Genomic DNA, 12,821 nt, shown 5'->3' with positions numbered 1-12,821 from the left:
ATGGTGCAGCTGAATGGAAAACAGCCTGGCAGTTCCTCAAAAAGTTAAACATATAGTTATGACATGACCCAGAAATCTACTCCTAAGTATACAGAAAATATGCCCACACAAAATCTTGTACATGAATGTTTACAGCAACATTATTCACAATAGCCAAACAGTAGAAACAAGCCAAATGTCTATCAGCTGATAGGTAAAATGTATATCTATGCAATGGAATATTATTCATCCATAAAAAGGAATGGGAGCTTCCCAAGGGGTGCTAGTGGTAAAGAATCCGCCTGCTAATGCAGGAGATGTGGGTTTAATCCTTAGGTTGGGAACATCCCCTGGAGGAGGACATGGCAACCCACTCCAGTATTCTTGCCGGGAGATTCCATGGACAGAGAGACTGGCAGGCTACAGTCCATAACGTCCCAAAGAGTTGGACATGACTGAAGCAATTTAGCACGCATGCACACACTAATGGTAAGGATTTGGTGCTTTTATTATAATACTGCCATGGCCCAGGTTCAATCCCTGGTCACAGAATTGAGATCCCGCAAGCCACACTGACTGCACTGTGTAGTCAGAAAGTAAATAAATAAAATGTTTCTTAAAAAAAAAAAAAAAGTATTGATACATAGTGCAACATAAATGAATCTTGAAAACATGATAAGTAAAAGAAACCAGTCACAAAGTTCCACGTATTATATGATTCATTTGCATGAAAGGCCAGAATAGGTAAATAGAGAGAGAGAAAAAGTAGATTGGTGGTTGCCTAGGGACAGGGAGTAAGAGTAACAACTAAACCTTTCTTTTTGGGGTAATGGAAATATTCTAAAATTGGTTGTAGAAAGAAATGTACAATTCTGTGAATATACTAAAAGCCATTTGTTGAACACTTTAAATAGGTGATTTGCATGGTTTATGAATTATATTTCAATAAAGTTTTGAAAAAGGAAAACTTTTCAATAGCTTCCCACTGCCCTTAAAATAAAATCTAAATCACTAAGATTAATAGGCAATAAGGAATCTGGCTCCAGCTAATTTTTCTAATGTCATCACTCACAAGGCCTTTTCATCAGTCATTACCCTCCTTTTTTACTCTAATTCTAGCCATGCTGAATTTTATTTTTTGTCATCTACCTGAATATGTTTGGTAGTTTTAAAATATGTCTACAAGATCTTTGACACTCATCCTGATAAAAAGTTGAAGCATACTTCTCCCCTTAAATACAGAGTAGACTTAGTGACTCACTTCTAATGAGTAGAAAGTGGTAGAAGTGATTTTTGCATGGCTTCTAAGACTAGGTCATTAGGCACTGCGGCCTCGTTGCTCTCTTTTGGGGAAGTTGCCATATTTCAAAGATACTCAAGCAGCCCCATGGAGAGACTCATGCATAATAATGGGGAACTGAGGCCTTCTGCCAACAGCCATGTGAGTGAGCCATGTGGTGAGCAGATCCTCCAGTCAAACTTTAGCGAGCCTCCAGATGACTGCAACCCCAGCCAATATCTTGATGTAACTTCATGAGTGACGCTGAGCCACAACTACACGATTAAGTCACTTCCAAATTCCTGACCACAGAAACTGTGAAATAAAATTTTTTAATTTGATATTTTATTTTAGTCTGCAAAAACAAAATCAAGCCAAAAAACAAACAAAACCCTTAAAATAGGCTTTTCAAATTATGTAAATTCCTCCTTTCCAAGGAAGCAGAGGGTAGACCAGTGTAGGTTATCCCTAGGGCCACGTGCATCCTGCTACAGCAGCTTGCTCTTGGTTGGGTTTTGATCCTTCTTTGAGTCATATCTGGATCATTTTCCTTATCTCCTTCTTCTCCCCTTTCCTCATCTTCTTCTCTACTGTTTTATCATAATCATGGTCTTCTTCAGTAACTTCTCCAGTCAAGTATAATACTGATCTTGGGATTATATATTCATGTAAAAAATGATGGATGTTTAAGGTGTGCGGGAAGAATAGCTTCAGCAGCAGCATCAGATCTCCACTCTCAGGAACTTCAGGAGGGACAAACAAATTAAAGAAAGAATATTAGAATCTGTTTTAGTTACAGTACAAACAGACCCAAGTCCCTTGTTTCTGCTTCTTAGTGGTTTTCAAAATGACAATTCTTTCCTTTTTTCCAGTCTACGTGGCATCTTGTATAACCCATAATTTCTGGTCCATCAAAAGAAAAGGGATCCGAGTCATCTGGTTATGACCTCATATTATGTGTCTTAGTCAACACTTCACTTGTGAAATATTCACTGGGTTCAAAGTGAAATTTGAAGACAAAATACATAGGCTGGCCTGTACCTAAGGACTTCACTTGAGTACCTTGCGAGTGCTTCTGCGTAGGTTTATCATTTTCCTGAAACATACCACTGAGCAAATCAACACTTAAAAAACAGTCAACCAAAATTCAGGAATTCCCTTGAGGTCCTCTTTCTCTTTATCCTTTTTCTCATCTTCAATCTTGGCCTTTACTTTTAGCCCCTCCAAAATTTCATCTTCCTCATCTGGTTTCCATTCAGTCTTCTTATGTAGGTTCATAAATGATCTCAAATGGCTTATCAGATAGAGGCTGATAGAGAACAGCATACTTTCCTTCAAGATCATAAATTTCCTCTCACAGAATTTGGCTTCTATCTGGACACATTTAACTTGTATCTTGTTAAGATATCTCTTGTTAAGAGAGAACTAATGTAACATGGCATGCTACCTGTCACCTCAAAGCCAAACATCATGAGATATTTACTTCATTAATATCCAGTCATTCTTAGCTTTATCACTTTCAAAATCATTTTTAACGGGCTTTTAAACTACTGATTAGTTCCCTCTGCTATTTGCTACCATAACATACATTCATGCTGCTGCTAAGCCATGCCAGTCATGTCCGACTCTGTGCGACCCCAGAGACGGCAGCCCACCAGGCTCCCGTGTCCCTGGGATTCTCCAGGCAAGAACACTGGAGTGGGTTGCCATTTCCTTCTCCAATGCATGAAAGTGAAAAGTGAAAGTCAAATCGCTCAGTCATGTCCAAGTCTTTGTGACCCCATGGATTGCAGCCTACTAGGCTCCTCCATCCATGGGATTTTCCAGGCAAGAGTACTGGAGTGGGTTGCCATTACCTTCTCTGATACATCCATGAGTTAAATCATTTATATACCCCGACAGACTTAAGTTTAATGAGGTCCCATATGGGATCTCTCTTGTCAGTATTATGTCACTAGCACCTGCCACAATACCTGATATATGGTAAACTATAAATAAATATTTGAGGAATGAATAGTTACATGAATGAATGATTGGATGAAGATATATAAGGAAATAATGTAATGAGATAAAGAACCCATGTGTGCAGAAGCTGCTATGAGAGTACAGAGGAAGGGGATTTAATTCACACCACTCCCTTATGGTGTGAATTTTTGGCAAGTTACTAATCTCTCTCTCTCTCTCTCTAAGGGACAGCTTCCTTATGCATAAAATTAGGATATAGCTCCTGCCTCATAATGTTGTTGTATTTATAAACTAATACCTAGTAGAAAATAAAAATGATAATAACACTTGGGAATTTAGAAAAGAGCTCCATGAGAAATGAATATCTCAGTAGAGTTTTTTTTTTTTTAAGATTTATTTATTTTTTGGCTGTGCTGGGTCTACATTGCTGCATTCAGGCTTTCTCTAGTTGTGGCAAGTGGGGACTACTCTTTGTTGTGGTGTGCTGGCTTCTCATAGCTGTGACTTCTCTTCTTGCAAAGCACAGGCTCTAGGCCCAAGGCTTTTGGTGCTGCATGTGAGCTCAGTAGTTGTGGCACATGGGCTTAGTTGCTCTGCAGCATGTGAGATCTTCCCAGACCAGGATGGAACCAATATCTCTTGCATTGCAAGGAGGATTCTTAACCACCGGACCAGCAGGGAAGGCCCTGGGTAGAGTCTTAAAGCATGAATAAAAATTAGGCAAAAAAGGTGGGGGGTAGGGGTCAGAAATCTAGGCAGAGAGAAAAGCAGAAACAGTTTCAGAGGTTAGAAGTAGCAAAGTGCATGTAGAAAACTCCATGCAATTCAGTATCACCAGAGTATAAAATGCAATGAAGGGAACTGGCAGAATGTGAGGCTAAAGATGGGAGTTAGGGCTAGTAACATGGAAGACTTCCTCTGTTATATTATGCTTTTGGAATTCTGAAAAAAATTAGGACCATTAAAAGAGAGTGGTTATATTTGCATTTTGAATATACTATTCCAATTAACTTTAGAATCAATAACCTTCACACCCACTGAAATGCTTATAATAAAAAAGATGGACAGTAATAAGTGTTGACAAGGATTCAGAGAAATTGAAACCAGCATGCATTGCCATTGAGAATGTGCAATAGGCAGCTGCTTTGGAAAACAGGCAAGCAGTTCCTCAAAAAGTTAAACAGACTTACCACATGATCCAGCTGTTCTACTCCCAGGAATGCACCCTAGAGAAATAAAAACAATCCATCCTCTCAAAAACACGTGCATGAAGATTGGTAGCAACATTATTCGTTACAGACAAAAAGTGGAAACAACCCAACGTCCAAAATTGAAGAATGGATAGATAAAATATGGTACAGCCATACAATGGAATCACAAAATTTGCCCATAAAAAGAAATGAAATATTAATTCATGCTCCAACACAGATGAACCTTGAAAACATTATGCTAAATGAAAGAAGCCAGGCATAAAAGGCCACATGTTATGATTTAATTTATAAATAAAGTTTAGAATAAGAGACAGAATGTAGATTAGTGGTTGATAGGACTTTTTCTAGGTTAGGGTGGAATAGGGAGTGACTGCTACTGCATAAGGAATTTCTTTTCCAGAATACAAAAATGTTCCGAACTTAAGATTACTGTGATGGTTAAACAATTCTGTGATTATAGTAAAACCATTGTACATTTGGAATGGGTGAATTTTATGGTAATGTAAATGATATCTCAAAATATATCTTTTTATTAAAAAGCCAATACTCTTTCTAACCTATTATTTTGTTACCTGGCTATTACTATTATTATTATATTATAGGTTTCTCTTATATAATGTGACAAAACATATATGCTATGAAAGTCATACATTTTGTTTTACAATATTGCCTTTTGTAGCATTAAATTTTTACTTCTTTAAAATTTCCAATAAAGAAATAGTTTTAAGAGTTCCTACTCACATACTTAAACTTTACTATTATTTCTATCATATTGAAATTGTATCATTTCCCAGGGCACATTGCAACTATAAGGAACATTGGAGGTGGATTTTCCTTATATAGTTGGTACTTTAAACCAAACCTAAAATACATAAATTTATGACTTCTGGGAGCAAAAGAAATAGTCTTAGAAGAATATAAGTATATGTTATTGTTTTGAGTTGAGAAAAAACATAAATTTTTTGTATGTGAGAAATTATTTGCTATAATAGCACAGGGAATATAGTCAATATTTTATAACTATAGGAGTATATTATTTAAGAATTGTGAATCATTGTTTTACACCTGAAATTTATATAATATTGTAAATCAACTACACTCCCCACCAAAAGTAAAAAAAGATTTCTTTGCTACAAAAAAAAAAAAAAAATCACCACATAATTTTTTTTTCCCCACTTAAGGTTATTTAACACCACAAATCTTGAAAGATATTTGCTGACTTTCAACAAAGGGGAGATGACTGCAAAGATTCCTGCCCTCTGATGTGTATGCCTTGTATATAGTCCCCTCCCCTTGAGTGTGGACCCAGTGAATATGACAGAGTATTATTCCTGCTATTAGATTACTAATCTATGGCCTTTTGGTTAAACCAACAAAAAGATTATATTTGGTGTGTGTGTGTGTGACTCTTTGTGACCTTATGAACTGTGGCCTGCCAGGCTCCTCTGTCCATGGGATTCTCCAGGCAAGAATACTGGAGTGGGTTGCCATGCCCTCTTCCATGGTATCTCCCCAACCCAGGGATCAAACCTGTGTCTCCTGGGTCTGCTGCTTTGGCAAATGCACAACACCTAGATTTCAGCCTGCTAAGGCCTTGACCAGTTCAGTTCAGTCGCTCAGTCCTGTCCAACTCTTTGCAATCCCATGGACTGCAGCACGCCAGGCTTCCCTGTCCATTACCAACTCCCAGAGCTTACTCAAACTCATGTCCATCGAGTCAGTGATGCCATCCAACCATCTCATCCTCTGTCATCCCCTTCTCCTCCCGCCTTCCATCTTTCCCAGCATCAGGGTCTTTTCAAATGAGTTCAGTTCTTCACATCAGGTGGCCAAAGTACTGAAGTTTCAGCTTCAGCATCAGTCCTTCCAATGAATGTTCAGGACTGATTTCCTTTAGGATGGACTGGTTGGATCTCCTTGCAGTCCAAGGGACTCTCAATAGTCTTCTCCAACACCACAGTTCAAAAGCATCAATTCTGGTCAAGCATCAAGGCCTTGGCCAGAGGACCCAGCAAACTCAGACAAGACTCCTGACCCATGTGTGTTGTTTTAAACTACAAGTTTGTGATAATTTTTTATGCAGCAATACAACTAATATAGAGGAGATAAAATACGAGCCAACTTCCCTTAGATTCTCTCTTTCTCTTTTTTCAATTATGGTATTCAACATCTTACCCTGCTTTCTATTTTTTTTTTTTTCCAGCCATGCAGCATGCAAGATCCTAGTTTCCTGCTGCTGCTGCTGCTAAGTCACTTCAGTCGTGTCCGACTCTGTGTGACCCCATAGACAGCAGCCCACCAGGCTCCCCTATCCCTGGGATTCTCCAGGCAAGAAGACTGGAGTGGGTTGCCATTTTCTTCTCCAGTGCATAAAAGTGAAAAGTGAAAGTGAAATCGCTCAGTCATGTCTGACTCCTAGTGACGCCATGGACTGCAGCCTACCAGGCTCCTCCGTCTATGGGAGTTTCCTGACCAGGGATCAAACTCTTCCCCCCTGCAAAGGAAGCACAGAGTCCTAACTACTGGACCACCAGGAAATTCCCTCCCATCTTATCCATTTTTAAAGTGCAGTTCAGTAGTAAGTTTATTCACATTGTTGAGATCTCCAGAACTTTTTCATCTTGCAATTCTGAAACTCTATTCCCATTAAACAACTCCCCTTTTCTTCTCCTCACCCTCTAATAACCACCATTCTACCTTCTGTTTCTATGAATTTGACTACTTTGGATACCTCATTCAAGTGGAATCATACAATATTTGTCTTTTTGCAACTAGCACATTTCACCTAGCAAATTCCTCAAGTTTCACCCATGTTGTAGCATGCGACAGGATTTCTTTCCTTTTTAAGGCTAAATATTTTACTGTGCATATGAGACAGCAGGGAGCAAGGCACAACCTTTAAAAGAATGACAGAACCCGAGGACATGACATAAACTGGTTAGAACCAACTAAGTCCAAGATGGCAGACGAGTCGACTTCCACTAGACCTTGAGCCTCAGTATACACTCACTGTAACACATCAGGATACTAAATGACACACCCACAGGTGCCATGACAGTTCCAAGGCCACCATAAAAGGTCAAATAGTAGGTGGTGGCCCAGTTCTTGGAAATCCCCACCCCTTCCCTAAAATAGCTAGAATACTCCTCCCCACCTCTATAAAAACTGATGACCTGGTGCTTTCTGAGATGGCCACACTCCATCGATGGAGTGTGTATCTCCCTGAATAAACTTTCTTTCACTTTACTATGGTTCGATCTTGAATTCTTTTCTATTCTCAAAGCCAAGAACCCGCACGTGACAGAGGTCCCAAGGGCTTGACCATCCTCTTGTGCCCCACTTTCTTTCCTGCAGCATACCCACCGCATTTTGTTTATGTGTCCGTCTGTCGATAAATATTTAGTTTGCTTCCACCTCTTGACTATTGTAAATAATGGTGCAGTGAACATAGGTATGTAAATATCTCTAGGAGATCCTGTTTTCAATTCTTTTGGATATATACCCAGAAGTTGGATTGCTGGATTATACAGTAGTTCTATTTTTAATTTTTTGAGAAACTACCATTATGTTTTCCACGACAGTTGCACCACTTTATATTCCCACCAATAGCACAGTGTTCAAATTTCTCCACATCTTCCCTAATGCTTGTTACTTTCTGGGGAGTTTGTTTGTTTGTTTTCTGTTTTGCTTTTTTGGTTGCCACATCCCTCAGCCTGCAGGATCCTAGTTGCCTAACCAGGTAGGAATCCCATGCTGCCTGGGATTCAGTTCAGTGGAAGCAGAACCACTGAACTGCCAGAGAATTCCTATTTTCTGTTTTTTTTAATAATGGCCATCCTAGTGGGTGTGAAGTGATATCTTACTCTTGTTTTGATTTGTATTTCCCTGGATTAGAGATATTGAGAATCTTTTCATGTGTGTATTGCTTATTTTATATCACCTTTGGAGAAAGGTCTATTCAAATCCTTCACCCATTTTTAAATAAATAACTAATTTATTTATTTGGCTGTGCCAGGTCTTAGTTGGGGCACCCAGGATCTTTAATCTTCATTTCAGCATGTGGGATCTAGGTCCCTAACCAGGGATCGAACCTGGGCCTCCTGCATTGGGAGTGAAGAGTCTTAGCCACTGGATTACCAGGGAAGTCCCCTTTGCCCATTTTTTAATCAAGTTAGATTCTTTATTGTTGAGTTGTAGGAGTTCTTTATGGAGTCTGAATATTAACCACTTGTCAGATATTTGATTTACAAATATTATCTTTCATTTAGAAAGTTGTCTTTTTACTCCATTGACTGTGTCCTTTGAGGCATAAAAGTTTTAGTCTGAAGCAGTCCCATTTGTTTTGGAGAAGGAAATGGTAACCCACCCCAGTGTTTTTGCCTGAGAAACCCCATGGACAGGGGAGCCTGGCAAGCTGCAGTACATGGGGTCGCAAAATTGGACACAACTTAGAAACTAAACCACCATCACCCAGTCCCATTTGTTTATTTTGCCTTTATTGCTCGTGTGTTTGATGTCATATCCAAGAGACCACTCATTCCTAAGTCCAGTGTCATGAAAACTGACTCTTATATCCCAAGCACGTTCTCCAGAGAATTCCCAAGCAGGCCAGTGGTTAGGACTCCACACTTTCACTGACGTGGCCCAGGTTAAGTCCCTGGTTGGGGAACTAAGATCCTGCAAGCCACGCAGCATGACAAAAAAAGAAAAACCACACACACACAAAATGCTCTCCAGATTCAGATTTTTCAAACTACCTGTGATGAAAGCCAAGTTTTCTCTTTCCAATTCAATACTTTCGTAAAATAAAATAAAAGTTAATTACTAGAAGGTGAATTTAAAAAGAACGAAGACATCAAAAATGCAAGCTGATATTTTTATAATTAAATGAAACAAATTATCCTGTCAAATTGCCATAAAACTTTATAAATGCTTGTCCTCAACTTCCATGATTATCTGGCTACATACCCATAATACTAGCTCAAGAATTCACTCCAGTCCACAGTGCACACTCTGAGACTTTTGAGTAGCACTCCTCCAGATCTTCCTCAATGGTATGATATGGCAAATAAAGTAAAATATCCACTGTGCCTTTATGTAGCCATAGTGCCTCTATCGCTTATACACAGAGCATCCCCCAAAAGTTAAGATTTCCTATTATCGCACAAGGGCAAGAATGCCTTCAACCTGACCGATCTCCACTGTGACAATGTACAGTGGTCTAAACGACTCCCCTCCATCACCAAAGTTAGTTAAAACAAGAACTCAAAAGAATAAAGAAAAGTGACTCTCACTGTATCCTAGTTCCCTGTAGCAGCCCAAACACCTTTATCCTCCATTCCCCACTTAGCCAACCAAAATCCTACAATTAGCAAAGAAGGATCCTTTTCAGTATGTAAAAGTAGGTGAGGAACTACTCAAAGAATTTTTACTTCTTTTACTTTATCTCAAGGTTTTAGGAGAGAAATCAACACAAGAGGTTAGAGGAAATGCTTCTGATTCTGTTGATGTCACCTCATCTCAGTAAGAAAAGCTGTGGAACTCATTATTATGGCAGTGCCACACCTGTCCTTTTTGCAACATGTGTCAATAGAGCTCAGGCATCTCAAATATACTGGGAGAAAGTCAATTTGACCCAATCCTGTATTTTGTAGAAAGAGACCAACACTTGCTATAAACAGACTCAGGAGTACCTACAAGGAGAACGTGTTCTTACAAAGACAAAGTGACTGTAAGTGTTACTGTGGAATCTGCCCTGAAGCTGAAAGATGGCACAAGAATAGGCTACTTTTACTTGGATTGTATGTTTATTTGTAGTGGCTTATGGGGGTGAGGGTGGGGCTTCCCAGGTGGCTCTAATGGTTAAGAATCCACCTGCCAAGGCAGGAGATGAAAGAGACACGGGTTCGATCCCTGGTCTGGAAGATCCCCTGGAGTAGGAAATGGTGACCCACCCCAGTATTCTTGCCTGGAAAAATTCCATAGACAGAGGAGCCTGCTGGGCTATGGTCCTCCATGGGGTCGCAAAGAGTCAGACACGACTGAGGGACTGAGCGAACACACACATGGGGGCAAGGGTAGCTGATGCAGAATGTGATATTCCTCTGGGGTCAGGATTTAAGGTGGAGCAAGTAAGTCAGTCTTCTAGGGCGTAAAATTTAAGTGGTGCCCAGAAAACTCAGTAATCAGGATGAATATTATTTAATATAGTATTTAAAAAATAAAACCTGGTGCAAAAACTCCCATAAAAAACCCCAAAATATCACAATGTTAAAGATAGGATCAATATTGCTAAATTACTCTTGTTTCAGGCACCAGCATAGATAGGCACATCACTGCTTGGCACTACCACTGAACAAAGATTACCTGAAGACAGAGCTGCTTTTAGAAAACTATTTCTTTTTGGTTTTTCTGTTTTGTTTTTGTTTCTCAGGAAAATCTGAATAGTCATGATCAAAGCAACGTCTTGGAAGTCACCTCCACAATTCCCAGGATTAAGATGGCTGATCATTGACCTTTCTAACCTCTTCTTTTGAAAATCTCCTACAGAGAACTCCCTGGCGGTCCAGTGGCTGGGACTCTGCTTTCACTGCAGAGGCCCTAGTGTCAGTCTTTGATGGGGGCACTAAGTTCCCGCAAGCCACGCAGTGGGGCCAAAAAAGAAAAACCAGAAATATAAACCTCATCTTCAATAAAACTAGGAAATATTTGTATCCCCAAACCCCAATATAGGAAGACAAAAAGCAGGTGGAATGGTCAGCAGAATTTTGAAGAATACTCTCAAGAAGCAAGACTACCTCAGGAAAGATTGAAACCTGTAGTACCCTGGAAGGTAGTGGTAGGAATAGGGCACTGAAAGCAGTGAGTGGTGTCTGAAAAGACTGAAAAAGTTTTAGCGCTACAAGCCTCACTCTGTCAATCAGGACCACCCCTCCCCCACGCCCACAGTACTTTCTGGGTCGGGGGGCGGGGGGGGGGGGGGAGGGGGGAGGCTTTCTGGGGAGCAACAGGCGGGAAGAGGGCAGAGGTGAGGATTTAATGAAAATGAAAGTCTGCATTCTGAACTGAGATTCCCCAGTCCTCTTACCTCACTCTGTGCTACAGCTGCCAACAGCCAGCCTTATCCTTCCCTGCGGATTAAAGGCACTTTTTCTTGATAAACTAACTTGCTACAGAGAAAGTACCTACACACTGACATTTGGGGGACCACACCCTCACCCACAAGCTTGCTGGCTACCTCTTTAATCTAAAAATAAGCCCACAAGATGACAAAACCTACCCACTCACACAGAGCTTCCAGTCAGCTTTGCAGCCATTCATTTGAAAATCTGAACAAACATCCAAGGATCACCAGATCTTTGAGGAAAGTTTCCAACAGTACAGACAGAGACCAAAACAAATAAACCCAGAACGGGTAAAGAAAAACCCAGAGGAACAGATAATGCAGAGGTAGCCAAACATTTCAAAAAAGTAAATTAACATTCTCAAGACGCTAAGATTTTGTATTCCTGAAATAAGACTGAAATTCTCTCAGGAAGGAAGGAAGGAAAGGGAGAGAGCAAAGGAAATGACAGGGAGAAGGAAGAAACATTAGAAAACAAAAGGAGCTTTTGCAAATTAAAAATGAGGGTGAAGTAAAAAATATAAGAAAATTAAAAGGTTAAGCCAGGAAGTTCAACATTTAACCAAGAGTTAAATGGAACAAAATTATCAAGAAAACAGCACAAGAACATTTACCAGAAATAAAGCCCAAGTCTCCAGTTTAAGAGTATATTGACTATACAGATATGGAATCCTTATGTTGTATACTTAATATAACTAATATAATGTTATGTGTCAATTATATCTCATTTTTTAAGAAAAAAAAGACCACATTGAGTGCCCATTATAATAAATTTTTAAAATAGCAACTCAAGTACATATGAACTTGAAATTTCAGAATGCAACGAGATATGATTCTAGAAGCTTTCAAAGGAAGATCACATACAAAAAATTGGAAATTAAACAGTATTAAATTTCTCAGCAACAATGGATGCTAGAAGACAATGGATAATTGTTGTCAAAATTCAGAATTAGAAAACAAATTTTTAACTTAGATATATTTAGGCATGCATAGTATCAAAATGTTTATCTTCTTTTTACCCTTGCTCCAGATGCTACTGGGGGATGCACTCCAGCAAAATAAAAGAGTAAACCAAGAAAGCGTAGGTCATCAGATTCAGAACTCTGGATTGTTCAAGGATGACTGCTGTGTGATAGGTCTAGAAAGAAATCAGTACAGATCCAAGGCTGGGGCCAGACTTCTCTCTAGGAGGGAGGTCTACATGGAGAGGAAATGGCAATGAAAGTGTGAAAAGTGGAATTCACAGTCACTTTACAGAGGAAGG

The 12,821-nt window shown here is 39.5% G+C and overlaps 1 long non-coding RNA gene across 1 annotated transcript; it reads right to left on the bottom strand.

The window, feature by feature from the left end:
- Positions 1–3,827: 3,827 nt before the first annotated feature.
- LOC113894713 lies at positions 3,828–11,779 on the bottom strand. The gene is made up of 3 exons (XR_003511643.1): positions 11,714–11,779; positions 4,414–4,449; positions 3,828–3,920 (listed from the first exon to the last, which is right to left on the bottom strand). It is a non-coding gene; the product is annotated as an uncharacterized LOC113894713 (long non-coding RNA).
- Positions 11,780–12,821: the final 1,042 nt, after the last annotated feature.

Source organism: Bos indicus x Bos taurus, chromosome 6 (assembly GCF_003369695.1).
Source record: "Bos indicus x Bos taurus breed Angus x Brahman F1 hybrid chromosome 6, Bos_hybrid_MaternalHap_v2.0, whole genome shotgun sequence".
Classification (NCBI taxonomy): Eukaryota; Metazoa; Chordata; class Mammalia; order Artiodactyla; family Bovidae; genus Bos; species Bos indicus x Bos taurus.
The sequence above is the reverse complement of the archived record's forward strand: the minus strand, read 5'-3'. Positions and strand labels throughout refer to the sequence as shown.